Source organism: Erithacus rubecula (assembly GCF_903797595.1).
Source record: "Erithacus rubecula genome assembly, chromosome: 5".
NCBI lineage: Eukaryota > Metazoa > Chordata > Aves > Passeriformes > Muscicapidae > Erithacus > Erithacus rubecula.
Window position 1 is genome coordinate 11,525,143 of NC_136687.1, and position 4,419 is coordinate 11,529,561.

The window sequence follows — 4,419 nt, forward strand, 5'->3', positions numbered from 1 at the left end:
GCGGTCAGCACGGGGAGAGCCCGGCCCCCGGGGCGAGCTCCGCTCGTTCCTGAGGAGAAGGGACGGGTGTGCGGTCAGCACGGGGAGAGCCCGGCCCCGGGGCCGCTCCGCAAAGCGGGGGTGCGAGCGCGGGGGCCGGGCTCTCGTCACTCCGGGCAAAGGCGTACTGCGGAGCCTGGCAGAGAGAGAGGACATCTTACAGCTCGGCTGGCTCGCGGCGGAAAAACCCAGAGTGATTCATATTCACTGCGCTGTCTCCTATAACCCAAGGCAACAGCACGCTCCCCTTGCAGTCTTGCAGGTGCATTGCTTCCCAGCCGGCGGAGCGAAAGCGCTGTGGGCGATGCAACAAGTGCTGCGCTGAGAGAGAAGAGGCTGACAGGTGCTCAGCCTAGGGCCAGTTCCACGCTTCAAAACCAACCAGCCTCTTCTCACAGATGCCAGCATGAGCAGTCTCTCCGCGTGCTTTGTTCCAATTTCCCAATCCAACACGCATCCCGTTTTCCTGAGGTCAATGGTCTGTAATGCTAAGGGCCCCTTCTGGCTGTGGCACAAAGCAAGTCGTGTCTCCAGCTATGGATCATCCTGTCTATCTCATTTATTTCTCCCATCAGTGTTCTGTCCTGAGTAAATAAAGTGTAAAATAAGCTTGTCTTACCTGAGTAACATTTCATAAATCATACTTGCGTGTCTTAAGTAGAAGAAAAAGTGTTTCATTTTATATAGAAAATTGCTCCTGTGACTGAAAATGAAGGGGTTTCTCAGAAAACAAGGAACACTTGAATTATTTAACTTTGGCAGAGCCCTTGTCTTACAAGTGTTCTTGAACAGAACAGATGAATAACGCACAGATGGATGAGTGCAATCATACAGAACCAAATGACATCAAAAGTCCAAGTGATGATCAGAAGTGTATTTGACAGTATACTACAGGGAGCCCAAATAACACAGCAAATGGTTTAACAAATTGACTGACTAGGCTCTTTCATCTCTAGCTCTTGTGATTTTATATTTGTGCCCTTTTGGCTGAAGATGGTCAAAAACTTAGGGCTATTGTGTGTTAAGTGTGTGCCTGAGAAAGTATCAGTGTTGGATTAAGATGCGTGGATGTAAATTCCCCTATTGGCTGGTGAGGTGTGTTTTTTTAAATTATGTGAGCATGTGCCCAGGTTGCTCTGTTGTAGTGCCTGTTGCAGAGAAAGGGAGAAATTTGGATAGCCTGCTTACAGAGTGAGGTATTCTCTACCTCTGTGCATTTCTTTAATATCTGCCTTTTAGGAACTTATGCTAACTGGTCTTACCTGGTTCTCTAGTCTTTTTAGAAAAAATATTTTTATTAAGCTACTGGACACTACACTTGTTGCCATGCTGTATTTACACTCAGTGGCTTACATATTTTCATTTTAAGTACATGTCACTCTATGTACTTCAACATAAAAGAAAAAAAGCTCTGTGCTTTTGTGTTCATGTACATGTACACACAAATGTCTGTGACTAACAAGTGTCTTTATTTGACAGCTATGTAAAATGAGCAGTTAAAAGGCTTTAATTTCTGATATCAAATAGCCAACTATCACTTGCTGCTGATGGTTTTAGAAGAAAAAATTAAGTAACTTAGTTACAAAAGTGATACGCCTTCTAGTCAGAAGTTGCTGCCTTAACAAGGCAAAAATATGTATATTAGCATAGACATTATTTGAAAATAAATTCATTTGTCAAAACTAGCACACTTCTTTTCTCCAGGGCTCCTGCTGCAGGTCATTTTGCTGTGGTTATTCAGGGGCTTTAAATGTGGTGAAGGAATGTCCTCTATCTTCCTCTACAAAGTAACTCAGGTTCCAGGTGCTTAACAAATAACCCACATCCTTGCTGAGCCACTGCAGTATCATGGGCAGCAATCTCTGTCTCATGTTAGTTATCTCTGAGGAAACATGAGAGCTCCTTGTGGGTGTGTGGGCAACAGGAAAAGCAGCCAGTGCACAGAATTGATGGCCTAGAAGCTACTCTCATTAAATCAGTTTGTACCCTGATTTACTTACTCTGAAACCTTAATGGTCTCAGTGAGGTTAGAGTTCACCCTGCGTACCATCAGCCCGACTATGAAAGCAGAAAATTTGCACTTCACCATTGTGCAGGTGTAGTACTTCCCAATGAAGTAACTACTGTAGGAAAAGGGGAAAAAAAAAAAAAAAAAAAAGGAAGTAATGTGAAGCTTGTGTTTGCTGGCACTTGGTCTAGAAAATTATTCAGAAGTCTTTTTAAAATAAGAGTAGGCTCATGTCTCACAAAAGCTGGAGAAATATCAATTGCATGGGGCAGCCTACATTTTCGCCACTTATCAAGCCCTCATTTTGAAGCAGAAACATGAAGAATAAAGTCATACAGAAATTAGGAAAATGTTGTAAACTGCTACATTCCATAGGGCTGGACTTCTGATTCATCATGGGCAAAACATCTAGAAATTACAGGACTTTTTTCCTGAAGAACGGTATTCTAAAGATGAGGCCGAAATTGTGACAATTAATCTATTATTTGTGATTTGATGGTGCTTTATTCAGGTTGGCCACATGTCTTTTTCTTTGTGGGCAGTAGTTTACTGACACAATCAACTGAAATGTCTCTTCTGGAGCCATTTCAATTTGTTGTGTGAGCACAGCTGAAAACACTTCAATGTGCCATGTGTCAGGCTTTGTCAAGTTACCAGTTGATGTTTCCAAATCAGGATTAGGAACAGTGCTGATGCAGTGCAATGCTGCAATTGCTTGTGCAACATAAGCATTCATGGAAGGGAACAAACTGCTGAAGGAAAGCAGCACTACCTATTGCTGTTTGTCAGGTGTCCCTGCAGTTTATTTTCCCTAAAGCACCCAGTCCCTTTGGTATCTGAGGTCACTTACAAATAGCAAAGAAGAATAGCATTCTCACCAATCCATTTAAGGAAACCAATAAACTTCAGGAATTATATGAAACTCTTGGTCAGCAGTAGGGAATCTTGGATTAAGTGGAATGCCAAAGGAGGTGCAGGAAATGCATGGTAAAGCCAGCCAGGTAGAGCCAGCTGCAATGCTACTAGCACATGCTGCAACCAGGAGTTCACCTCACCAGGCAGTGCTAAGTTTATACAGCCCCTTTAGTCTCTCCCTCTGCTCAGCAAATCCAGTCTGGGAGAGCAGGGAAGCTGAACTTAATTTTTCTTTAGGATTTTATTCTTGGATATTTGTGTGTGAGAGGCTTATGTGTGAACAACTCTTGAATTATGGTGTTCATACTGAAATGGGTAATGGATAAGTGAATAGTGAACCTGTGCATAAACAAAAGTGATACCTTGATGACAGAAAATAGCAATGTGAAAAAAAAAAATTCACTTACTGTCAGATTTGTAGAACTGTCAAATGAAAATAAAAGTATTGAAACTGAGGAATTCACATCTGTCATTTACAAAATTACTGAGAAGTATGAGTTTGAATTCTTCTTTGGGAAAAAATGAGAAATGGTCACTGGAAAGCTGTTAAATTCTTTAAAACATTGAACCATTTTTCAAGTCTGGCATCCTTAGGTTAATCAGACTGAATTCACACATAGCTATCTAAATAAGATTTTTCAGAAAGAATGTAGTCCACACATTGGAATAATGTTGAGACAGAGCAAGTTCTAAGGACTCGGATTCTCAAGTGCAGCATTTGTCAAATGGTGACAAAACCATCAGTGAAACACCCACACAGAATACAGGGCAGTAAAAGCCAGAAGGATTGCTCTGAGAATCAGTGCTCTGAGCATGCAGGTGCAGCAGGAGGGATGAATTGTGCTGGGAGGCAGATTGTGTCCTGTGCCTCCTCACACCATCTGTAGGCTGCAGGTTCATCTCCTGGTGAAGAGAAGGTGCCAAAACACAGCAGGGAGAGGAGTCTGGGGAGAAAGGGAGGGGAGAACCAGCTCAGGAAGATGAGCTGTTCTCCAGGCTTCCTGTTATTCCCAAATGTCAGACCCACCACTTTGCTAAGCTGGGGCAGAAAAGTGACAGTCCTGTGGTGAGAGGAAAAGCTCTGTCTGGCAGAGGGATTTGGGGAGACAACAGTGATGGGATATACTTAAACACAAGGAAGCACAGCTTTAGGGGTAAAGTGAGGTTGATCTTCTACAGATCTCTTCCCAGGTTAATCCTGCTTATGATTTAAACAGTCATTTAAATGGCTAAAGTTACTTGATTTAGAGAAGCACAATAATGTTTTGGCTGTCATACAAATGGGTTTCAAACAGCATCTAAGCAACACAAGGTCATGTAGTCCAAAACGATCCTCTATTAATTTATAGTATTACATGAATTTAAAGGATAAGACCAATTCCAACAGAAGCTGGACTTAACCACTAAACCATTTATTTTTTTAAACATAAACAAACCTTTCACCAGGAATGCTAGAA